Below are 26,548 nucleotides of genomic sequence, written 5' to 3'. Positions count from 1 at the left end.
TAGCTACAGCGTTGGTTGTAAAAAAAATCAGAGCCGATTTAAGTAGCGCCGGAATTAGAATTTTAATTTACGATTGTAAACTGATACGATCACTGTTCGTGCCATACTGGATTATAAATTGTTGACGCTATGTTGTGGAAGTTCCACAATGGAAGCTTGAAAATGATTTCCTTTTTTTGTGAATGATGATTAAATCTTAATGTTATTTCTCTCTATATGGAAAAGATACCACGCTATGTTCGACCGCCTAGACACCGTAAAATTGCAGTTATGTAACTCGAATAGTTGTAATTGGAATGCAACAATCTTTTGCTTGTTCATCTATCTCTCTTCACATCATGTTTTTCTTGCTTTGCGTTCCTACGAATGATTGGCCTTAATTGGAAAAGTAAACACTTATTCTGATTATTTGAAAAGTTCAAACCAAACTCAACCCCTGAACGAAAATCCTGCGCAACGTTAATCGTTATGGTAATAACGATCAAATGAGATCAATTATAGGCAGAATCAATTAACAAAATTTCAATCGCCAGTATGAAATCTGGTTGTCCAATCTTGCCTTTATCATTATTACCGCATGCTTGTACAGGAAAGTAATTACAGGTGGAGAAACCTGACACTTCACCGAATACCACCTACCAAGTTTAGAAGGACGTTTTTAGAACTTTCCTCTCCCAGAATGCTGGTGTGAATTTTATTGCCGGTTTCCAGTTCTGCAGAGTTCTTATCTTGATCTCACTAATCGTCGATGGATATATGGTATCCATGAGGGGAGCTGACAGCGAGTACATCTTTACCCCAAATCGGATAGGTTGCAGTGTGGAGTGTGGAATCGACCAGGTTGCGTGAATCAATGTCCGTGTTTTATACGACCGCGTGGAACAGATCGTGTGCAGATTCGAGCGCGAGAAGGGTGCGAACTGATCATGTACTCGTAGTTGTTCCATTGCAGATTGTTTGAATCAGACGGTTTGTAATCGTTTCAATTCAAGTCGTGTAAAACATGCACAAAACTCGGGCAGGGCTCTCGCAGTTTTCCACGCTACAACTGACCATCAGGAGGGGACCTCACAAGTGTCGTGCTAATTTATTCGACTGGATTACAACTCGCAAGTAATGTACCTCCATTTGGTTCAGCAAAACATTGTATTGGGTTTGACACTGCTTGTGTGAGGCAATGGCAACCACATATTGAGAACCAGATTTACTATAGAAATCGCACTGGCGCTCAGCTCCGCTTTATTATATCTTTTATTAGGATAAAGTGAACTTATTTCATCGCTTGTGTTAGGATCTACTCTTCATAAATTTATAGAAACGAAAATGCAACTTATTTTTTAAAAATAGGCAACTTCTCGTTTCATACTAAGTGGAATTATGGGAAATTGAGCGTGGTGGAAGCATCACAACTTCCAAACGTTGGAGCGATTTAAAAAACCGAGGAAGAGAACAAGTCTGCTACAGATAATAGTGATATTCAATCTCACGTTCTTTTGCGTCCAGATTGGAAACGAGCGACGAACGGATCTCCCCAGGGTGCTGTTTGTTTGTATTATTTATTCGTGACAATTATGTAGCCCGTGTTGGGACATAAATTTTCTATGTTTAGCAGTTTTCTTCGCAGGCGCTGTTAGCTGTTGTGGTGGTGCGGCTTTGGCCAGGAAGAAGGAAGCCATGGTTTTGTGGAATTTACAAATAATAAAAAGTGGCTTGGGAATGGGAAAATATTTGACAAATTTACATTAATGTTTACGGTTATGGTTTGTGATCCTGGAGTCTTGTGCCAGAAGTGGCAAACATATCAAACAACAGAACGGCAAATTTTGAGCTGTAATATGTCTTATTTTAGCAGTTTGTGGCAATGATTATTGCTAGACCAATTTTTTTTTCTGCGGTCAACATTCTAACTCAAAATACCTGAAATGGTTTCAGAAAAGCTTAAAATTGATTAAAATTCGATCTAAAATGATTTGGTCATCGATGACTTTTTTTAATGATTTTAATAATATTCTAACCTAATTCCATTATATCTATACACTGATTCTCATTTGTTTCTAAGAAAAGCTCTGAAACCCAACAAACAATTTTGTTGAAATATAGCTTGGTAAGCTACTATTTGGTGGATTTCGGCTAAACTGAAGCTTGGTAAGCTGTTATACAACATAACTGTTAGCTGGGAGGATCCTAAAATAATTCTAAAATGAATGAAAAAATTACTCCATAACGATCTTGAAATAGTTTTAGAATGATTCTTAAATGATTCGAAACTGAATAAAATGCTTCTAAAAAATTCTAACATGCTCCAGAACATTTCTTTACTAAAGCAACATTAATAGATGATGTGACGTAGTTTTTTAAAGTTTTTTTTACCCCCCCCCCTACCTCCCCCATCGTAGCATTTCGTCACAAAGTCAGGACCCACCTCTAGATAATTACGTAGCTTTAAAACCACCCCCTCTCCATGACAATTTTTTCTTGCAAATTTTATTATACAAAACATGCCTTATATCATAAATGAACAAGAAAAGACAAGAAAGTAATAAAAATGACCCTAAACTAAAAAAACAGTGACAAAAAAAAACAATTAGAAAAATTCCATTTTTTTTCTTAGTTTAATATTTGCTACGTACCTTGGCTGGACTTACCACCCTTCCCCTCGTCACATTTTGTCACAAAACTGTAACCCCCCCCCTCGAATTCTACGTCATTTATGAATGTTCCCTAAGCGGACAATTCACACGTTCTTTTTCCCAACCCAATATTTAATAATATTCCAAAACAATTTAAAATGGGTTAAAATATTTTAAAAGGATCCCTGGAGGTTTTTGGATATTTCTGAAACAACTCCTTAATGACGAAAACGATTTCGAATTGTTTCCTAAATGGTACTAAAATTTGAAATGAAAAAAACCTAATTAATTGAAAGCTATCACGTTTTCGTTATTTCTGGAATAATCTAGAATGATTTTAAAATTTGGATTTTAAAATAATTATTTTAGAATAGAAGACAGATGATAATCAAAACGACACTGAAAAGATTCTGAAATTGTTTATTATTTATTTTTATTATTTATTTATTTTGATTTTTAGTTTTTATGGAAATCATGTGTTTAACATTTTCACATCGAATAGCAAATCAGTATTTATTCAGTTTTCATTATGTAACTTTTGAACCGTTCATTCGATCCTATAGGTTGAGTTTATGAAACTCTACCAACCATGGGGTGGAAGAAGTTCTCCTGCCCGACCTGCGCATTTGCATCCCTGAAGACGATCTTGATGTCGAGTTTTGGGCTCTCATTATACTCTTTTTCCAGGAGCTCATAGAACTCCTCCTTCTCTTCATCGGGTTTATCGTTGGTCGGTGCGTACACATTTATCAGGCTGTAGTTGAAAAATTTGCCCTTAATTCTCAATACGCATATGACCAATCAGACGAGAGCCGTGGTGGCTCGTGCTGTATCAAGAATTTGTCGCCATGTTGCTTGGGTTTGGGCTGTGTTTTGCCAGTTCTCCAGGCGTCTCATCACCCGCAAGTCTACTTCGATCTGGTCGAGCCATCGTGCACGCTGCGCCCCTCTATTTCTGGTGCTGGTAGGGTTGCTGAGGAGAAGTGATTTCACAGGGTTGTCGTCCGGCATCCTTACGACGTTACCGGTCCACCGCAACCTATTGACTTTCGCCAGGTGTGCAATGGGATTCTCTCCAAGCAGCGCGTGCAGTTCGTGGTTCATGCGCCGTCGCCATTCTCCGTCGTCCGTATGTACTCCACCGTAGATAGTCCGCAGCACCTTCCGTTCGAAAACTCCAAGAGCGTTAAGGTCCTCCGCGAGAAGCCTTGTTGTCTTGATCTAGTAGAGGACTACCGGTCTTATCAGGGGTTTGTACAGCGTCAACTTCGTGCGTCGTCGCACTCGATTCGATCGAAGTGTTTTCCGAAGTGAAAAGTAGGCACGATTTCCTGCCTGGATGCGTCTCTGGATCTCTTTGCTGGTGTTATTGTCGGCGGTCACCAGTGACCCCAAATACACGAACTCATCGACCACCTCACCGTCTACAGAGACTTGAGTTGGGAGGCTGATGTTGTTCTCCTTGGAGCCTCTCGCTCGCATGTATTTTGTTTCCGACGCATTTATCCGCAGTCCAATCCGTCCAGCTTCGGTCTTCAGTCGGGCGTAAGTTTCCTCCGCAGTCGCAAAGTTACGTGATATGATGTCGAAGTCATCCGCGAAGCCCAGAAGCTGAACAGACCTTGTGAAAATCGTGCCCCTCGTGTCGATGCCCGCCCTCCGGATCACACTCTCAAGGGCGATGTTAAACAGCAAACAGGAAAGTCCATCACCTTGTCTCAACCCTCTGCGCGATTCAAAGGGACTCCAGAGTATCCCCGAAACACGCACGTAGTACATCACTTGCGCCATGGTGGCTCTGATCAGTCGAGTCAGTTTGTACGGAAATCCGTTGTCGTGCATGATCTGCCATAGCTGTTCTCGATCGACTGTATCATAGGCCGCCGTGAAGTCAATGAAGATGTGATGTGTGGGCACGTTGTACTCGCGACATTTCTGTAAGATCTGTCGGATTGAGTGATTGATAAGCGAGATACCGCGGTAGTTGCGGCACTCCATCTTGTCGCCCTTCTTGTAGATGGGACAGACGACTCCCTCCATCCACTCGTCTGGCAGTTTTTCCTCCTCCCAAATCCTGGAAATGACCCAGTGTAGCGCTCTAACCAGCGCCTCTCTTCCATGTTTCAAGAGCTCGCTAGGCAGTCCGTCTTTGCCTGCGGCTATATTGTTTTTCAGCTTCCCGATCTCACAAAGAACTTCATGAATATCGGGGGCTGGTACTCGGTCATCCGCTGCTGGTGTTCCTAGGTCAGTTCCTGCTCCGCTTCTGTTTACTGTTTCGCCATTCAGGTGTCCATCGTAGTACTCCTTCCACCTGTCGACCACCTCGCTGGCATCCGTGAGAAGGTTCCCATCCGCGTCGTTGCACATGTCGGCTTGCGGCACATAGCTTCTGCGGGACTGGTTTACCTTCTCATAGGATTTCCGCGTTTCACTGGCACGGTACAGCTGCTCCAGCTCCTCATGTTCACGATCCTCCTGCTGGCGCTTCTTTCGTCTGAGAATCGTGGTCATGTCGTTCCGTGCCCGTTTGTAATTGACCTTGTTCTCTCTCGTTGACCTGCCCAGGTATATCGCCAAGGTCCGGTTCTTCTCATTCACCGCTGCCTCGCACTCCCCGTCATACCAGTCGTTCCTGCCACTCGGTGCTTCCACTCCTAGTGTCGCCGTTGCGGTCTCCCCAATAGCTGTGCGAATGCTGCACCAGCCGTCTTCAAGAGGCAATGCGCCCAGCCCCTTCGCTGTGGGTAGCACCGCTTCAAGCTGTTGCGCGTATTCCTCCGCAGCCTGGGAGTTCCGGAGCTGCTTAATGTTGAGCCGCGGGGTTCGGCGATGTCGCGCGTGGTATACGATCGTCAGTTTTGAGCGCAATGATACCGCAACTAGGTAGTGGTCCGAGTCAATATACGCACCGCGATAGGTACGTACGTTTGTAATGTCTGAGAAGAAGCGGCCGTAGATGAGAACATGGTCAATTTGATTTGCTGTATATTGGTCAGGTGATCTCCAGGTGGTTTTGTGGATGTCCTTACGGGGAAAGAAGGTACTTCGGACTGCCAGTCCTCGGGAAGCTGCGAAGTTTACGCATCGCTGGCCGTTGTCGTTCGTCACGGTGTGCAGGCTGTGCGGGCCGATCACCGGCTTGTACATTTCTTCCCTACCGATCTGCGCGTTCATGTCCCCGATCACGATCTTGATGTCTCTACGCGAGCAGCTATCGTAGAGTTTCTCCAGCTGTGCGTAGAACTCTTCTTTCTATACATCGGGTCTTCCTTCGTGAGGGCAGTGCACATTGAGGATAGTGTAGTTGTAGAACCGGCCTTTTATTCTCAACAAACACAACCTGTCGCTGATCGCCTGCCACTTGATCACACGACTCTGCATCCTTCCCAGCACTATAAAGCCGGTACCCAGCTCATTGGTTGTGCCGCTCCTCTGGTAGTACTGTGCCCTGCGGCCACAAATCCTCCGTACCTTCTCTCCTTTCCGGCAAAGCTCCTGGAGCGCCACGATGTCGAAGTGGCGGGGTTCTAGCTGATCTAGCAGAATCCGGTCGCCACCCGGGGCGTTCAGCGATCTACAGTTCCATGTACCGAGCTTTCAATCATCGTCCTTATTACGTCGCCTAGGTCGTTGCCAATTGTCCCGGTCCGTATTCAATTCTTGATTGTTCGTAGTATTTTAATGTTTCGGCATGCTGCCTTACTAGGGCTGCGGATGCCTAGTCTCGCGACGGGGCTGCCGTCTTTGGTGTAGCTGGCGAGACGCCGCATTTCATAATTCAGCCGTCCGCTCCGGATCCGACGCTGTTTGAGCCGCCCCTAACATGGAGAACAGACGCTCGGACAAGCTGCCCTCCTAGGAGAGCAGCTCCCCCTTCCTTGTCAGCATACGACCAAGTTCCCACCGGTTCACCGATCTTCCCTTGGTTGCTCGTATCCCAGTCGGTACCACGTGGAGGTATGGATAGGAGTTGCTGGGCATTATGCTTTGGACCATACTGGGGTCTATTTTATGCCAACTAGTACGGGTGTACTGCTAGTACGCACTGCCCAGCCGTTCTCACACGCATATGCGATCACTGATTTGCCTCCATCTAATGACACGCTTCATCTGTTTACCTATGAACATGAAACCAACTTCCCTTTCCGTTTTCACGCCGCCATTGCACAGTGGTCCAAAAAGGCAAAAAGTGGAACTTAATTCCATAGTGCCTTTCACATTTATCCTAGCTTCCCCAGCAGGAGAGCATAACAGAATCATAACTCATCAATAACATATTTAGCTATGAGAACTTATCGTGTTATTCGAAAGATATTCACGTTTTATACATGCATATGAAAATCTATATATATAAAAATGCAGCTCTGTCTGTCTGTCTGTCTGTCTGTCTGTTCCATATAGGCTTGGAAACTACTGAACCGATCGGCGTGAAATTTTGTATATAGGGGTTTTAGAAGCCGAGAAAGGTGACTAAGATAGTTCGAGACCCCTCCCTCTTCTGGAAGGGAGGGGTCCCATACAAATGAAACACAAATTCATGCACATCTCGAAAACTAAGAAAGTAAATGGAACCAAATTTGGCAGGTGGATGTTTTTGGGGCTAACAAATATATCTATAATAGTTCGATACTCCTCTCTCTTCTGGAAGGGAGGGGTCCCATACGAATGAAATACAAATTCATGTACATCTCGCAAACTAACCAAGCAAATGGAACCAAATTTGGCAGGTGGATGTTTTTAGGGGTAATAAATATAACCATTATTGTTTGACACCCCTCCCTCTACGGAAAGGGAGGGGTTCCATACAAATGAAACACTAATTTCTGCACATCTCAAGAACTAACCAAGTAAATGGAACTAAATTTGGAAGGTGGATGTTTTTAGGGGTATCAAATATATCCATAACAGTTTCACACCCCTCCCTCTTTTAAAGGGAGGGGCCCATACAAACCAAACACAAATTTCGCACAGCTCGAGAACCAATCCACCAAATAGAACCAAATTTGGCATGTAAATGTTTTTAGAGGTAATAAGTATGTCTATAATGGTTCGTCACCCCTCTAAGAATATGAATGTGAAGAATATGTGAGGGAGGGGTTCCAAACAAATGAAACACAAATTTCTGCACATCTCGAGAACTAACCAAATAAATGGAACCAAATTCGGCAGGTGAATATTTTTAGGGGTAACAAAGATGTCTATAATGTTTCGATACCCCTCCTTCTTCTGAAAGAAGGGGTTCCACACAAATTTCTGCATATCTCGAGGAATAATCAAGCAAATGGAACCAAATTTGATATGTTGAGGTTTTTGAGAGCAAGAACAATTTTCGACTCCCGACGCCATTGTTAAATTTAAGATGGAAACTTCCGGTTTCTATCCGGAAAATGTCTCCAAATATCATTTTAAAATCCAAGATGGCGACTTCCGGTTTCTGAAAAACAGCGGCAAATGACCAAATATGGGTGTTTCAGGGATTGTTATGATGCATTGAAGCCACAAACCGACCTCAGACAACATTTTGAATTGTAAAATGGCGACTTCCGGTGACTGTAGAAGAGACGAAAATGACCAAATACCACCCAATATGGGTGTTTCTTTAACCAGAATGACGCGCAGAGGCCAGAAATTGTCTCTGAATACCATTATGAAATCCAAGATGACGACTTCCGGTTTCTGAAAAACAGCGAGATATGACCAAATACCACCCAATATGGGTATTTCCGAAATCGTGATGATGCACTGAAACCACAAATCGACCTCCGACAACATTTTGAGTTGTAAAATGGCGACTTCTGGTGACTGGAAAACTGCCGAAAATGACCAAATACCACCTAATATGGGTGTTTTTTTTAACCAGAATGACGTTCGAAGGCCAGAAATTGTCTCCAAATACCATTTTGAAATTCAAGATGGCGACTTCCGGTTTCTGAAAATCAGCGGCAAACGACCAAATATGGGTATTTCCGGAATTGTTATGATGCACTGATGCCACAAATCGACCTCAGACAACATTGTAAATTGTAAAATGGCGACTTCCGGTGACTGGAAAAGAGACGAAAATGACCGAATACCACCTAATATGGGTGTTTCTTTAACCAGAATGACGCGCAGAGGCCAGAAATCGTCTCCAAATGCCATTTAAAAAACCAATATGGTGACTTCCGGTTCCAAAACAACAGTGGCAAATGACCAAATAACACTCAATATGGGTATTTCCGGGATTGTTATGATGCACTGAAGCCACAAATCGACAACATTGTTGTTCATTCAGGCAACATTGTGAATTGTAAGATGACGACTTCCGGTGAATGAGAAACTGCCGAGAATGACCAAAAATCACCCAATATGAGTGCAGAAATTGTCTCCAAATACCATTTTCTCCGGTTTCTGAAAAACAGCCAAAAATGGCCGATTTTCATCCAATAGGATATGCTTCGATACCAGAATGATACACAGGAGTTAGAATCGACCACAGACACCATTTTGAATTCTAAGATGGTGACATCCGGTTTCTGGAAAACAGCCGAAAATGACTAAATAACACCTATTATGGGTGTTTCTTGAACCAGAAATACGCTCAGGGGCCTGAAATTGTCTCCAAATGCCATTTTAAAATCCAGGATGGTGACTTCCGGTTTTTGCAAAATAACCTGAAGTGACCAAATACCACCCAATATGAGTGTTTCTTCAACCAGAATGATGCATGGAGCTAAAAATTGACCTCAGACACCATTTTGAATTATATACATATATACATATATACATATAAATATTTCCGTAATCGAAATGATGTATTTGTTATTTGTTATTTATTGTTAAATCATCTGGCACATTGGTGGTCTTAATGATAATATATATTACTAACTAAATGCTAATTAATATTTACAAACGATAAGAAACACTTTTAAAACAATTGAAACACGCTTCAAAAACAATTAAACCTGTCGTCTACGAAGAATTTGTTTGAATGTTGTTACTGAGATGTTAAAATCGAATGAACCTGCTACGACGTTGAAGCTAGCTGACATGAAACGAACGGGGTCGTGTTGCCCATATGATGCAGTGCGATGCGGTAGCGATAGAAAGTTTCTCCGCATCAAAGACCTTTCCGGAGCATACAAATTTAACTGCTGCAGAATTTTCGGGGCGTCGATTTCACCGGTTAAAATTTTGAAGACAAACACAGCCTGTGTATCGAAACGTCTTTGCTGCAGTGTTTCCATGCCCAAAAGCTGGCAGCGATCCGAGTACGCCGGTAGCTGCTGCGGGTCTCGCCACGGAAGAAACCGTAAAGCGTACCGTACAAATTTCCTTTGCACGGATTCAATTCTTGCAATCCAGTTTGCGTTGAATAGACACCACACTATGGAGTTTGTTTCAAGGACAGATCGCACCAGAGAGTAGAATAATGATCGGAGGCACAGTGGATCATGAAAATCCGAGGCTACCTTGAAAATAAAACCGAGTTGTCGGTTCGCCTTTGCTATGATCTCATTATAGTGTGGCCTGAAGGACAGGGCTGAATCCAACGTAACACCCAAATCTCGGACCTGGTTAACCCTTGTCAGAGTTTGACCAAGCATAGTATAGCTGAACATTTTCGGAACATTTTTCCTATGGAACGAAATCACACAGCATTTCAGGATACTAACTGTCAACAGGTTAATGGAGCACCACTTTGAAAAAAACCTCGACTAGTCGCTGAAGTTCGAGACAGTCTGAAGTATTTCTTATTGTCTTGAACAACTTTACATCGTCTGCAAAAAAACATTCGGCAATTTTCTGGCAACACTAACGATACATCATTTATGTACAAGGCAAAGAGCAGTGGTCCTAAATTACTGCCCTGCAGAACGCCTGATACATTTGAAAAATGAGCAGAATGTTGCGATCCAATCTTCACGTAGAGTGTACGATTTCCCAAATAGGACCTCAGCCATTGTACCAGAGCGGGGGCCATTCCAAGTTTCTCCATCTTAGCGAGCAGGATACCATGGTCGACGCAGTCAAATGCAGCTTTCAAATCAGTATAAACCGCATCAATTTGGGCTCCTTCGGTCATATTCTGCAGGCACGTTGCAGTGAATTGAACGAGGTTAGTAGCGGTAGAGCGTTTTGGATAAAAACCATGCTGATCGATCGAGATATAGTGTTTACAACTAGCGAAAAGTGCATCATAAAAAACGATTTCAAATACTTTTGAACAAGCGCAAAGAGAGGTTATGCCTCTGTAATTCTGCACGTTGCGTTTGTCACCTTTTTTGTGCACCGGAAACATGGTCGATATTTTCCAACTGGTTGGAAAAACACATCGTCGAAGCGACAAGTTAAATAGCAAGCATAGTGGGCGTACGAAAACAGCTTTACATTTTTTCAGGACGCAAGATGGAATGCCATCAGGCCCAGGAGCGAAAGAGGAATTCATTTTGTCGATTGCAGCTTCCACTTGGCGGTCGGTAACCGTGAATGAGCTGAAGTCAATGACGTCTCTGGGGATACCATCTAAAGCTGAATCTATTTCTGTAGTTGTAGCAGTAGAGCAGCGGAAGATCTGCTGAAAATGTTGAGCAAATAAAGCACACTTTTCGAATGTCGTGTTTCCTTGACGATTGTTCAAAAACATGTTCTTCGGTAGACCTTCTTCTTTCCTTTTGCTGTTAACAAACAACCAAAAACGTCGGGGGTTTCGTCTGATACAACTCTGCATCCGAAGAGCATACCGTTTGTACAGGTAGCGATTATAAATCCGATAGGAGTTACTAGCATGATTGAATGTTTGTTTCGTTAACGGGTTACGTGTTCTGCAATATTTGCGTAGCGCCAAAGACCGCTGTCGTTTCAGTTGACGCAAGCGAGTGTTAGACCATGGAGGTTTAGGTGCTGGCCGGCGAACAGGAACACACTGAACAAGTGTAGTCTTGATGGTGTCATTAAAATACCCAATTGCATCATCGAGGGAGGTTCCACTTTCCAAAAATTGCCAGTCGATTTGAGAAATTAAATAGCTCAAATGGTCGAAGTCAGTTCTGCGAAAATCTAAATTTTGTTCGGTTGGACAATTCTCAAATTCAACGGGCACTAATTGCTGGACTGTGATTGCCAGCGCAGGGTGGTTGAAGTCTAGAGGTAATAGCGGCTCATCTGCCTCAGAAAGTGCACACCATGTTTCATTATTAGTCAGGGCCAAATCAAGGAGACGGTCATTACTATTAGTCACGTAGTTTATTTGAGACAGATGGTTTAGGCTGAAACCATCTAACAAGGCTGAGCTCCCAGCTGAGATCTGCGACTGGATATAGTCGATAACTGGCATATTATCATTTCTACAACTCCAAATCAAACCAGACTGGTTGTAGTCACCAAATAGCAATGCGGGATCGTCCCGGTTCAAACGAGACAAAACAGATCCGATGGATTTTACATGATTTTCAATAGCAGTGACATCGGCTCTGCGATCAGGATGCAAATAGATAACGCCGACACTGATTTTGTAAAGCGGCAGTGTAACTAATACCCACAACTGTTCGAGAGTATTACAAACGGGAGCGGGGTCAGAATAGCTACTAAAACGGTTAGACACAGCAATCAAACTCCTCCACCACGCGTCTTAGAACTATTGCTCTGATTGCGATCGCATCGATACACGGTGAAAGCGCTGCCAAAAAGCTGTACTGAATGAATCTGATCGTCTAGCCACGTTTCAGTCAATACAACAATGTCGTACTCACAATCGGTAACGGCCACAAAAACGTCATCTATTTTTGTCCGGAGACCGCGAACGTTCTGGTAGAATATCCGTAGGCCAGGATTAGTCACGATGTCGGAATGATTTGTCGGTGAATGTCTAGAAGGTGCGGGGATATCAGGTGTTGAATTGTTATATACAGTAAAATACTTGCCAACACTAGCAAGCTGGAAGACCCCTTCTCCATACTCAAACACAGGACCGGGACAACTGATAAGCGCAGGCTGCAGTGGCACGACTGTGTTGAGCGGATCGGGGGCTTCCAAGTTGCATAATTCGGTGCGTTCCGGGCAGGATCCAGAAAGTACAGATTGGTCGTCAGTATAATCCGTCAAGTCGATTGTAGTGGAAACGTCTTCAAGCGATGATTTAGCTGGAATAACCGTTGTCTGGGCACAAGCATGCAACGATGATCTCACACACAATTAGTCCAGAGGTGTAGCGTGTGCACTGTTCGAAGCAGGCGGTTGCATTCCATGTACCGTGCGAGGAAATTTCGGTGCATTTGGTCCCCAAAAATCCTTCGAACTGTTACGTTCCTCAAACAGGCGGAAATATATTCCTTTAGGCCAATTCTTTGCGTCCAACGCAACGTCTTTAAGCCCAATTTCAATGCCTACTTTAAATGAGATGAACGCAAATGATCTAATATCAGCATCTTTTTTCACGAGCTTGCGTACTACTGGCTGAGCCTCTGGCACACATTCTTTAATAAGCGCCGTTATTTCATCCTCAGTGACATGAGGGGCAATGCGCGAGAGATAAATCCAACATTTTTCTGTTGGTTGCGGAACAGTAGCCACCAGGTTGGAACAATTTTCTACCGATTTTGTTCCACCCATCAAATCTGATAAAACTTTCGGTCTTCTAGGAGTTTCATTCGGTGAGACAACCCTTGGGCGTTTATTTCTGCGAACAGAAAGCGGAATTGCCGGTGCTACATTCGCCAACAGTTTATCCGAAATCGACCCGATGAATGTGTTAATTTGACCAAGTTCGTTTTTAACATCATTCATACAACAAGTGATCGACTCAGCAACGGATGTTATAGCAGCAACGGCAGCGTCAGAAGAATTATTAGCCTTCAAATTCTCTACAGAATGCATACAGTCATTACATAGCCAAAGCAAATTCGTTTGTCCATTGACGAAATCCAGATTCGCTCGAATCCAACCAATACATTTTGTGTGTGCAATACAGTCACACAAATAGCACTTGATCATATTTAGATTCTTTATTGTTTCACAGCATTTGTAGCAACTTTTTTCCATCTCAGAAGTAGCTTTTTGTATAGAAGCCAAGCATTGACCCTGGACACCATCTTGAATTAGAAGATGACCACTTTCAGTTTCTGGAAAACAACGAAAATAACTGAATACCACCCAATATAAGTATTTCCGGAATAGAGGTGATGTACTGAAGGCTCCAAAATAGAATGAAAAAAAAAACGTTCAATGACTTGAAATATCTTATTCGGTCATTTTTGTGCTTTTTTATGCAAATTATTGGTTTGTTATTGAAATATCAAGCTTTGCTATTCATATAGTATTTCCAATATCTGGTTGTGATATTATAATGATATTTTTCCCTGCTCGGGTTAATAGTGTCTTCGGAACAATTGTTTGTATAAATGTCCCGCATAATCTCAAAATATGCTATAGCTTTGCAAGGAAAAGTTCTAACGATTTGTGGTCTTCAACAAAAACGCGTGTTTTATATGCCCAAATGCTTCTTTAGAACAACGTTTTCTCGTAAAATGTAACTAACAAAAGTTAAGTACAAAAACCTAAATTAATCCACCTAGCGGTCAGACCCCCAGCCTTGAACGCTTCAATACAATAAATGTATATTCACTCTTAAGGTTCTAAAATATTGATGTTGTAATCTATACATATAAAAATGTAGTCCGGTCTGTCTGTCTGTTTGATCCATATAGGCTCGAAAACTACCGAACCGATCGACGTGAAAATTTGTATGTAGGGGTTTTGAAGTAGAATACTTCTTTCAGTAAGTTCGGCTACATAGGGATGTGAAATGAAAATCTAAAACCGAAAAAACTGCAAAATATGTCCAATTTCAAATGCTAATAAATCATTTAATATTCGATGGATTTCCTCCGTTCTTGCAGCAATAGATTGGAAAATCTTCTAAGATTCTTCCCAAATGAAGATAATTGTGATTTTATTATTCAAACCATTGTACTATTGGAAATAGTCAAGCCTTGTCAAAACGAAAAATTCGACCTCTGATTGGTCGTTATATGATTGCTTCCCAAGCACGGTCAATAGAATAATATACTTTGCAATTTAAAATATACTATTTGGCCTATATAAGAGCCTGTTTCAGCCGAAGTCGCTCATAATAGTTCTAGACAGCGACAACAGCAGTCATCCCTTAGCATCAGCAGTAGCAGTGCAGTGGATGCCAGCGATAGCGGATAGCGGCCACAGATGTGGCATAGCTATGGATAGCGTACTAGTTGCAGCGGATCTCAGCATCGATAGCAGCTGGGCCAGGTGATGCAGGGGCAGAGGATACCAATGGCAGCGTATAGTGGCCACAACTGTGGCATGGCAACGGATAGCGTAGCAGTTGCAGCGGGTATATCTGACCATGAAGCATTTATGCAATAATTGAATGAAAATTGCAGTTGCAGCAATCGGCCTTTTTCAAGGATATTAAATGTATTTGGAAGAGCATAATGAATGGTTATCAATAAACTGCAACTGAGATTTGATGCTGCTGCAAATGCACAGCAGTGTGATGTTTTTTACGATTTGTTGATACTGTGCTTAACAAGCGGTATATACGAAACAAATCCGATTTCCAACAAAAAAGTTCGGCACGTTCTGCTCACGATGTTGAGTCTGTTTTAGAAAATTCACAACACTTCATTAACAAGGATGTAACGTCTTGAAGAAGACGGTTATAGTTTGACATCACAGCAGAATTTCGACCTTCATACTCATGTCTGCCATTGGAAATATCAAACACGCAACAATCTGCATCCATGCGACACGGGGACGAGAACATTTTCTTCTTCCAAGCCGCGCAACAAGACACAATACATGTTATTTTGTTGCCTTAATAAGAGCTCTATAGGTCCGGCTCGACAGATTGTCCACAAGAAATCGTTTTTGTACATCCGTGTTACGAAACTGAGAAAATCTGTAGGAACTGAAAATGAAGGCGGGACCAGAATGAATGAGATGAATTTTTCGTACTTTCGTATTACGACATACGAAATAAAGTTTTTCGAACGTTGTAGAATAATATACCTGGAAATAATTAGGTCACACCTATTTTTCCAGTTCCATCATTTCACAACGTTCGTAAACTTTACGTTCATTTGTTTACTACAAAAAAGACTGACACGCAAGCAGCCGAATTATCTTTCTTGTAAAAGTATTCTACTTCAACCTTGCGGTCGTGGCTTTGCACACAACCCTTCTGTGATTTTTTGGTCTCGATAAAGGTTCCTATGATAGTTTGAGACCCCTCCCTCTTCTGGAAAGGAAGGGTCCAATACAAATGAAACATACATTTCTGCACAACTCAAGAACAAACCAAGCAAATGAAACCGAATTTGGCATGTGGATGTTTTAAAGGGTAATAAATATGTCCATAATGGTTCGACGCCCCTCCCTCTTATGGAAGCACACGTTTCTGCACAAATTTCTGCACATCTCGCGAACTAATCAACTGATTGGAACCATATTTGGCAGGTGAATGTTTTTAGTGGTAACAAATATGTTCCATAATCGACCTCAGGCAACATTTTGGATATTGTTTTTGGCATATTTTGCATGTGTAGGATAAGTACAACGATACACCGTGCCCCAGTGCTGAGTCGAGAAAATTTCCAGCTCAAAAAGATCGGGGGTATTTTCGGAATCGTAAAGATGCACTGGCGCCACAGATCGACTTCAGACACCATTATGAATTGTAGGATGGCAACTTGTGGTTTCTGGAAAACAGCCAAAAATGGCCGATTTCCGTCTAACATGAGTATCTCCGGATCTAGAATGTTACACAGCAGCTGAAATCGAAAATGATCAAGTTACACCCAATATGGGTGTTTTTTCAACCAGAATGACGCTCAGAGGCCAGAAATTTTATTAAATACCATTTTGAAATTCAAGATGGCGACTTCCGGTTTGTGAAAAACAGCCTAAAATAACCAAATACCATCCAATATGAGTATCTCTGGAACCAGAATGATGCAATGAGCTAACAATTGACCTCAGGCACCATTTTGAATCGCTAAATGGCAACTTATAGGAAACAGCCGAAAATGACCAAATAATACTCAACATGGATATTTCCGTAATCGAGATGATGCATAGAAACCAAACATTGACCCTTGACACCATTTTGAATTTAAAGACGACCACTGTTAGTTTCTGGAAAACAACCAAAATAACTAAATACCTCCCAATATGGGTATTTCCGGTGTTAGATTGATGCCAGAAAATTTGCTGAAAATGACCGAATACCACCCAATATGAATATATTCAGAATTAGGGCGAATTTGCAGACTTTGAACACATCGCAAGGAATCAATGACTTTGGAACGTTGAAATAGTACAACACCACATTTAAATTATGTTGAGGCCACATAAATATATCAATCAAAGCAGGTATAGTTTTAAATAGTCTTTGAATTTCTTTTCTTTCCATAACTTTTGAGCCACATATCAAATTGTTTTGAAGTTTGTTATTTGTAAGTTTGAGAGATGACTCGTTCGTATGACATTAGTTATGTTCAAATAAGTCATGTGAAATAATAGACTTTCATTGTTTTATTAACAATTTAATACATAACGGTGGCTTAAGTTCAATTATAATCAAATGAAATGGGAACGTATAGGGCAGCCAAACTTTGAAACCACGTGTTCAATCATAATTCATCAGTTAACCCTTAACTAGCCCGCTCATCTGAAAATAATATTGATCAAATCGTTTGTGTAGTTTTTGAGATAATGAAGTTTCGTGATTTTCACATTTTGGTACTTTACAGACGAAGTTACAGTCCGATTACAGTAAAATTCAATAGGGTGTTACGAGGCAGCTAAACTTATTAATTGACACTAATTTTGTGGAAAGCGGGTCAGCCATCTCTGAGAAAAGTGAGTGAGTTCAAGTAGTCTTTGGAATATGTTCCTTTTCATAGTTGGATTTCACATTTTTAAACATAACAGGCAAAGTAATAGTCCGATTGCAAAACAAATCAATAAGGTCTTATGGGGCAACTAGACCTTCCATTTGACACTGATATTATGAAAATCGGTCCAGCCATCTCTGAGAAACATGAGTGAGATTAAGTAGTTTTCAAAACACGTTTCTTGTCATAACTTTTGAACCACAAGTTCAATCTTTATGAAATTCAAAAGTTAAGGGTTTTTCAGGTAGCCAGTTCATTTGGAATCAATTTTGTTCAAATCGGTTGTGTAGTTTTAGAGATAATAATGTTTCATGATTTTTACATTTTGAAACATAACCTCTAAACTAAAAATCCGATTACAATGAAATTTAATAGGGTCTTATGGGACAAAGAGACCTTTCATTTGCAATTAATTTCATGAAAATCGGTTCAGCCATCTCTGAGAAAAGTGAGTGAGAATAAAAATCTGCACATACACACACACACATACACACACATACAGAAAATGCTCAGCTCGACGAGCTGAGTCGAGTGATATATGCCATTCGGCCCTTTGGAGCACTTTTATACTTTCGGTTTTGCAAGTGATTGCTATACCTTTCTAGGAGAAAGGCAAAAACTAACTTTCAAGTAACTTTTACATAAAATTCTCTGTAACTCTGTTCCCAACGAAAATAAAAATTTCGTTTATTCAGTAAAGTTTCATATTTTTGCAAGTTCTAAAAATAAATCATGCCTCTCTCTTCTAACACAAAAAAGTTAAGGGAGCTGCGTAGCCGCAAGGTTACAGAGTCCGCTTTGTCAAGCGGATGGTCGTGGGTTCGAATCTTAGTAGAACCAGGCCATCCGATATCAAAAAAGGACTTAAGCATGGGTTTATTCTCAGGCTCCCCACCAGTTACCCTTCCTTTACGCTGAAATCTACAAATACCTTTGCGTGACTTCCTCTTAACAAAAAATAAGCCGCTCTTATCAATAAAACTGGCCAGAAGGACGCACGACGAAACTTCTCCAGGGAATTTTAATTGGTGATATTTGGCAAGAGGAACGAGTATCGGTATAGTAGAGCAGTAAGCATGTAAGGAAGAGTAGCACATTACACACAAGCACTGATGATCAATAATAATAAGCTTGCCACTTCTCAATAAAGGTATTGCTATTAACAGAAGTGCGGGATACAGCAGACACCCGGGCATATCTCACAATAGATCTACGATTCTGGTCGCAGTGAGGAAGCCCATACAGGAAAACAAACACAAAAAAGTTAGTATTTTTAATATATAAAAACCTACTGTAACATATGCTCGCCGTACTATAATATGGGTGGATTGGGACAAATGGAACCTACAAGAGTTTGTAGTACATGAGCTTACCTTCAAGAAAAAGTATTGACACCATAATTCCACTTGCCCCTTTTCAACTTATACGTTCTTGAAGTTATCAAAAAAATAAGCTAAAATATGATATAACTCAATAAGTAAAAGTCCTATGGATGTATGGTCTCTGGCAAAAATGTGTGTTTTGTGTGCCCTAATAATTCCTCCGAACAACACTTTCGCTTAAAATGCAACTAACAAAAGTTAAGTACAAAAACCTAAGTTTCAAGTAAGGTTCATATAATATACTTTATAACTTCGTACCTAATGAAGATAGGATTTTCATTTGCTTAACAAAAATTCATATTTTTGAATTTCCTATAACTTTTCTGAATCAACCATTCCTCTATCTCTTAACACAAAAAAGTTTGTTTTTTTTTTATTTTCAGTATGGTAAACTTTTTAATTTTCGACAATTTGAGATTATAGGGGACATTTATGCAAACGATTGTTCCGAAGACACTATTAAGAAAGGCGCTATAAAATTAAGTTCCACTTTTTGCCTTATTGGACCACTGTGCACTGTAGTAGATGTGGTATATGAATGGAGTGCCCGCAATAGGATCTACTGCCCGCAATTCGCGTTCACCCGTTTTCGGCCACCTAACTTCCTGTATGGCACATTCACCTCCTGTATGGCACATTCACCTTCTGCAGCTCTCTAGCCGAATACCTGCACGTACCGGTTCGAGTAGAGTCCTTACATTACAAGTACCGAGTTTCCAATAATCGTTGTCCTTCTTCGTTCGCCTGGGTCTATGCCGATTATTTCGTTCCGTATTCATTTTTGGATTGTTTGTAGTATTTTGTATTCGGTATGCTACCTCACTAGAGCTGCGATACCTAGTCTCGTGACGGGGCTGCCGTCTTGGATATAGCTGGCGAGGCACCGCGTTCCGCGATTCAGCCGCCCTCTCCGAGCCAGACGCTGTTGTACGCCGCCCCTAACATGAAGTTACAGTCGCGTACGTTCCCTCTTCTTAGACAGCATACCACCAAAGCTTCCACCGGGGATTGGTTACCCGATCTCCACCAAGGTTACTCGTATCCCGGTCGGCACCTCGTGGAGGTTGGGATAGGAAACGAGTCCAGCCATTTACCATCCCAGGCTGCCACCAGATATAATTCCAGGACTTCCACACCTTCATGTTTTTTAGAGCAGACTTCGGCTTAAAACATATATTAGATAGCAAAGTCCACAAGGTTCAGGATTGATGAATTCGCTGGTCATTCCGAGCTCGAAATGAACCGTAGAATAGTTGTATTTTTTCACTCGGCGATTACAAAAGAGATCGTCCAATGTAGTTTCCTATAGGCCCAAATATACACACGGCGTAATGACGCCTTCTCCATACAAAATGGAAGGCGGGATAGCGATTACGCCTTTTTTATATGGAGAAGGTGTCATTGCGCCGTGTGTGTATTTGGGCCTTATGCAACGTAATAATTAGTGTTCATGTAATGTAGTAGTTCGATTGCCGGACCCTGTGTTTTTTGTATAGTACTAGGAAATATACTAACTCCAATCCTTCCACAGCTGGCTTCGAGGTATGATGCGGTACTGCGAAACCAGTCGTCGTAGGTTCGAGTCTTGGTTCGGGAGAGACTGTTAGTGTGTAAGATCGTAGCCCGCAATCCTCCTGTACTCAACAGTTTGCTGCGAAGTCTGTTTCCAAGAAAAACAGAAGGTCAAGTTCTGAATCGGAATGTAGCACCAAGACTATATATGCTCTGCTTTACTATCACCGCTTAAACGACTCCTGCAAAACCTGTCATTCGATAACTATTTTGTTTTAGTTGGTCACGAAATTACTGTTTTCCGTAAGTATCATCTTTTAAAATTGTTGTAGATATGTAGATGATTTTTCAATTTTCAGTGGTAATAAGTTATTTATATTGCTCTTATCTTAATTATCTGCTGTTGTCGTCACTCTATTTCGCAGAGACTGCCGTTTGATTTATTACGCAATTCGTCACCACTACCAACAAACACCGTTCTAGTATCACCAGATATGATGCCTATTTTTTGCTATCAACAATAAATCAATAACATCAATAATAAAGCTGTGTGCAGTTTGGCAATGTAGTAAACTCACGACCATCGAATGATCGTAGCATCGCATACACTGAAATACCCGAATACTCCATCAATTTATACCCACCACGACCATATCTCGCGGCCGGGATCGCGTGCAATAAACTAACGATGACGACCAACCGCGGATCTCACACAGTGTGAATGCATACAGCTTTTATGAGGCTCATAAATTGATTAATAATTATCACTTCGTTGTTGACTTTGTTTCCAGCGCAGCCAGAGGCACCGTCAGGGGTGCTTGTTCGGCTCCTCTCGCTCATCTTGATGGCATATATCGACGCACTGGGTAGTCCCAATACTTTTCGTTTAACGGCTTATGGTGGTGATGGAAAGCTTTTTTTTCTTCATGGTCCATAAAATTAGATCAGTATACTTTTTGGAGGAACGGGTGGTTGACAGTGGTAAAATTGAGGTTTTTGATTCACACATTCAAATGATTGTGCATGATAAGAACTACTAACTTACGTGTTGCAGCTGCTCATTAGTTCATTACTAACACCTTGGCTACGCTACCGACTGCTTGGAACCAACCAGCAGCGCAGGCCAAGGTGTATCATCAAGAACACACATTCAGTCGTTGGAGTGTCAATTTGTATTATTGGACACACGGCTCCCACCACTTCCTCATTCTCGTTGTTTCGTATCTGCAGCGTGACGGTCTATAATATCGATAACAGTGTACCATTTTCCACTTGTGCCTGTTGTCCAACGGGTCGTGGTCCTCCGGGGTGAGAGATGGGCCTGTAAGGTTATCATCCAGTGCATCCACACGGCAACGGGTGAGCGATGCAAATGAAATATTTGTTTCCGAATAGCGTTGGACACTTGTTTATGGATATGAAATTTATGTGTAAATTATATTTCGATCTGAGATAAGGGCGCTGCCGTGATGAGAAATAAACGATTTTCTCTGCTGTATGGTATTTATTGGAAACTGGGAGACATTAATTTTTAAGGATTTATTAAAAACATCACTTAAAGAGACATGGGAAAATGGAAATAAAATCTACAAAAAATTGCAGGTTCAACGATGCACCTATGAGAATAATTGTGTTACAAATTAAACTTTCACACAGATTGTGAACGAGCTATTGATCTAGAATTATGAATATGATTATTTTCCGGGTTAACATACAACAATGGTTTTCATGAAGCCGGTTAGTATGATTACGCACAAAATTGCGCGGAAAACATTACGGAATGTTTATCTAGCAATTAGGCGTCGTACACAAATTACGTAACGCTAACAATTTAGATTTGAGGCCCCTTCCCCCCTGTGTTACGATAAGTAACGTTCAATATGACTCCCCCCCCTCAAGCTACGTAACGCTAAGCCCCGCAAAATTTTCGATTTTGAAAGAAAATCACAGTTACATAACTGTTTCAACTAACCCCCTCCCCCGTATGTAACAATAAGAAACGCAAACTCAACCCCCCTCCCCCCTTCATGCGTTACGTAACTTGTGTACAACTCCTTAGATTAAATTAATTTAGCACAATAGTTCAACAGTCAGTTAGTCGATGAAGAAATAAAGCAACAAATACAAGCAACAACGACAAAATGAATTCAACAAATGTTAGCAGATAGCAGTAACAAACACCACAAGTTCAGCCCTTTGAAGCCTTGCTTACCGTAAAAAAGCCCAGCTCTCACAATTCTAATGTTTCCTAAATGACACATTTTCCATTTGTTACTGCATATGCTAAGGATTGCTTTCTCTGGTGAAACCACAGATCCGACGCTGTACTGGCAGCTAAACGGAGCATGTCGCCAGTTGTAGTGATTCAAACCACGACGATGACTTAATGTGAAGTGTTGAATACTGCAGCAAAGATGGCACTGTTATGATGAATCAGTGATAGTGAGGTTAACAGATTTAATTTAAAAGTTCTAGCAATTCGAAAAATACTGGCTGTTCGTGCACAGAATCTGACAACTAGATATTGAAGCTACAAATGTGAACTGATTTTTACTGACCATTGACAACATCCCTGATTACAGTTGAATCGCTTTATAGCGACATCGCAAGGGACCGTCGTTATAGAGAATTGTCGCAATAAAACGAAGATTTTTTATGAATATATAGCAGAAGGGACCATTGAAAATGTCGCTATAGAGAGATTTGTCTCTATATAAACTGTCGTAATAGAGGGATTCGACTGTAGTTCAGTTTGTGACAAAAAAAATCCAAGTAATGATTCTATGTTTGGACATGATTCCGCTCCAGTTTAATTAAAGTGAATACGAACAGTTCCACATGTCCGAGTGAACTTGGGCAAATTTAATTATCATCTTAACTTAATTTTCAACATGCACATCTTCGTACAGTTTTTCAAACATCGCTAACTCATCTCATTTCTTCGACGGCGTCATCATCAGGCAGCGTCTAGCGGCAGAGTAAAGTGGTGGAGACTCGGAGATACTGGTCGGCGGCGATGGGTGGCGGCTGCTGCTCGTAATCTGATATTGGAACAGCCTGTTGTTGTATGGTCTGTCGGCATTACGGTTGGTTACGTTCTTCTAGTTTTCTGGGCCACCTTGCAGTGTGTGCACCGCCGCTGCCCATTGAGAAATTCTCTAGAACTACCAACCAGCCACCAAAACCATCAAATGTGGATCATGGACGGGGTGATATGGCTTCGTAGTGTGGCTGTACGGTTTTTTACTATACCGTAAATGGGGGTTGCTTGTCTTATTAGGAATATTTTATTATATTTGAAACCCGAGCAGTTGAGTTTTCAATTGTAAAGAAAGTCAGCATATATTCTTGAAGATTATCACCTTTAGAACGTATGAGGAATAAAATCCGCACAAACTTTCAATTCTAAATGAAAATCTTGCGCAACTTATTTTTCTATACTTGATTGTTTGTTCAAGTAATGTAACTCATTAACAAACCTCATAAGAAAAACTCAGCTCCACATCGCGCTGATTTCCTGATCCTCTGAGGTACTTGCTTTATAGCTTCCTGAATTCCGGATGTTTCAATTGTTTTGAGCTCCTTCTTGAATTTTCTATGAAACAATCGACAGTTTTTGCTTTGTAACCTTTATGGTAGACTATTCGCTTCAAATTTGCTCAGAAAGTTTCAATAGACTGCAGCTGTGGCACATTTTGAGGATTGTATCCTTTCGGATTAACCTCGATATTGCCTTGCCGCAAATGCGCTAAAGTTGCATTGGTATAGTGTGGCAATGCAAGGTCTGGCCAAAACACTACTTTGTCAATTTTATGGTACTTATATTCTAAGTTTTAAACCCATTTCATGCAGATACTTGTTCCCCGTTTTTGGATCAATCTTATATACATTGCCCAGCTCACGATATAATTTCGCCGACCGACCAGGCGTTTACGCTCTTAATTTCGCTCGAACTTTGCTCTCTTGCAAAGTGCATTTTCGTCCAAAACCAGATTTTTTTGAAGGTATTTCCGTTCTCGAACAGTTTGACAATAATGTAAATGAAGGTTTTTTCATATCCAAGATCTTTAAAATAGTGCAACACTTCACTTTTAGATTTCTCTTCATTTCTCTCACAAAAATTGCAAATCAATTTACGATGGTCTTCTTCCGACAACGCCTTTTTCTCAACTAAACGTCACTTGACAGAGTCGACTGGTCGTGTTATTAGTTATATAAAAGGTACACGTTTACTGTTTGGTCAAATTTCGTTTTTATTTACAATTTGTCGAGGCACTTTGCCGATCGACCAAGTTCAAAAATTATCGCCCTGTAATTTGTCCGAAAATGTCATGATTAATTTAACATGATTTATTTAACATGAGATTCGTTACGATTTATTTTACATAAGATTCGTATTTCACGATAGTGGGGAAAACGATCCGAATAGCCTCAGACTTTCACATGGAAAAACAGTTCAAGAAAATTGTATAGGGGAGTATATTATGCTATAGCTAACTTTCAATAATTTGTATTTTTTTTCATGATGAATCTTTTAAACCTCTAAAAAGCTTCAATAAATACTTAAAACATGTTTATAAAGATTCTTGGTGATTTGACCGATGTTCGTATGAAAATTAAATGAAACGGTTCTTTGCTTTGAAATGATCAGTTTGAAATCCCAGCGCAAATTATAACCCTTGAAATAAATTATTGGCGTTGAGGAACCGTGCTTTTAAAAATCTATGATATGACAAAGTAATGGGTTCAAGTATTTGAAAACGTTCTATCAAAACTACGTACTGTTTGTTTTAATCATCTGACACCTTAGCTTGAATTGCAATAACCAATAATATTCCAAGCAGCCTCTGTGTTGTTGTTGGACATCGCCATCGTATCAGACCCTAACCGTATCCCTCCCGGGAACGACAACGTGGTCGTGGATAAGTCCAGTTCCCCGTTTGGAGGTTGCGTCATCTTCAAACGAAGGATACGCGGTTGTCAAAGTGAACAGAGTGTTCTAGTGCAGTTGCTACACTCCACCGCTCCACCACGTTAGTCTATTGACCATGGAGCTGACCTCGTAACCATGGAGCTGACGAGTCTAACGCCGTTGAAGGTGGCGGTTGACATCAACGCTTGGGCTGTTGAGTGGGGAAGTCGCTGTTCAAACCAGAGGGGTAAGACCTTGTTGTAATCTTTGGAAAAACACATCGCATTTTGTCCGAGTGCTGATCAATTAGTTTCCACACTATCGTGGTCTCGTCAACCTAGGAATGGAAAGATACCGGTTGACTGGTGGATTGACACAATAGCGGACCTCCGCAATGGACAGAGGATGCAATGCGCACGAACAGAGCCGTGCAGCACTCGGGTCTGCAAGACTGTCGCTGAACAGTGCGGTTAAGTGCCAATCCGAATCCGTGGGGTAACGCTCACGGGTTCGTAACGGCCAAGACAAAGACGTGTTGGCGCCTGCAGAGCGATCACCGGGGATGCTAGAGCGTATCATCGAGGGACTTTTTCCACGCCACGAGACAAGTTCTTTGTCTCCGGCGATTCTGTCTCACGTCCGACCTCCCAGTATCTCAGACATAGACCAGCGATGCAAGACCACGCCAACCTGCCGGACCTCCAATTCGTGAGCCACGATAGTCATGTCAAGGATGCAGTTCGGCCTTCGAAAGAGCAGGTTCACGATGATATTCTTTCCGTCAAGAAGACGGTTGAGGTAGCACTCCAGCGTAAGAGAAGGGGCATTTGCTATTGCGCAATCGTCATGCTCGATGTAACGAATGCGCTCAATAGCGCCAACTAGGACTCGATAACGCTTGCGCACAGGAGCATTTATGTACCGGTGTCGCTGTACAAGATTCTGGGAAACTATTTCCAGAATCGAGTAGTACAGGGAGGAGGGTCAAAAGTGCGTCCCAAACACCGCGGGAGTACTATAAGGTTCCATCTTGGGTCCGGTGTTGTGGAGTGTCATGTACGACTAAGTGTTGAAGCTGAAGCCCCCGCAGAGGTTGTAATCGTCGGCTTTGTTATTTCGTTATTTTTTATTTGTTATCATCTGACACATTGGTGGTCTTAATGATAAAATATCTTAAGGCTAATACAAATATTAACA

General features: G+C 41.5%; 1 protein-coding gene across 4 annotated transcripts in view; it reads right to left on the bottom strand.

The window, feature by feature from the left end:
• LOC129731915 (intraflagellar transport protein 52 homolog) overlaps positions 1-26,548 on the bottom strand; it is a 102,948-nt gene that overhangs the window by 3,037 nt on the left and 73,363 nt on the right. Inside the window, exon 1 of one of the 4 annotated variants that reach the window (XM_055692294.1) lies at positions 24,529-24,585. The exons of 2 other annotated variants lie outside the window; for them this stretch is intronic. The gene's annotated coding sequence lies outside the window, so the exon portion shown is untranslated. Of the gene's footprint in view, positions 1-639; positions 1,926-24,528; positions 24,586-26,548 lie in introns of those variants that run through there. One more of the 4 variants, XM_055692295.1, reaches the window with a different exon arrangement.

This window comes from Wyeomyia smithii, chromosome 3 (assembly GCF_029784165.1).
Source record: "Wyeomyia smithii strain HCP4-BCI-WySm-NY-G18 chromosome 3, ASM2978416v1, whole genome shotgun sequence".
Taxonomy (NCBI): Eukaryota; Metazoa; Arthropoda; class Insecta; order Diptera; family Culicidae; genus Wyeomyia; species Wyeomyia smithii.
This window is presented reverse-complemented; position numbering and strand designations above follow the sequence as displayed.